Raw genomic sequence first — 301 nt, forward strand, 5'->3', positions numbered from 1 at the left:
GGGGGGTGGGTGACCTTCGAGCATCCCCCTTCCCTGCGCCATCAGGGCTGGTAATTAATTACTTGGGGGCAGGGAAATCACCCCTTTTAATTACCACTTTTCGTTATTCCCCTCTAACCGCCTTAGTGAAGGGCTTATGCGCTTATAGGACCTGGTGGGTCCCAAGGAGACACACACACACACACACACGGGACACGGGTCCCTACCTCAAACCCCATATCCCACACAGCCACAATCTCAGCCCTGCAGTGCTGGGTGGGTAAAGGCAGTGGCCGGGGGCGACAAGACGGGGGGGGACACA

The sequence above is a fragment of the Nestor notabilis genome, unplaced genomic scaffold (assembly GCF_000696875.1).
Source record: "Nestor notabilis isolate BGI_N333 unplaced genomic scaffold, ASM69687v1 scaffold23726, whole genome shotgun sequence".
Taxonomy (NCBI): Eukaryota; Metazoa; Chordata; class Aves; order Psittaciformes; family Psittacidae; genus Nestor; species Nestor notabilis.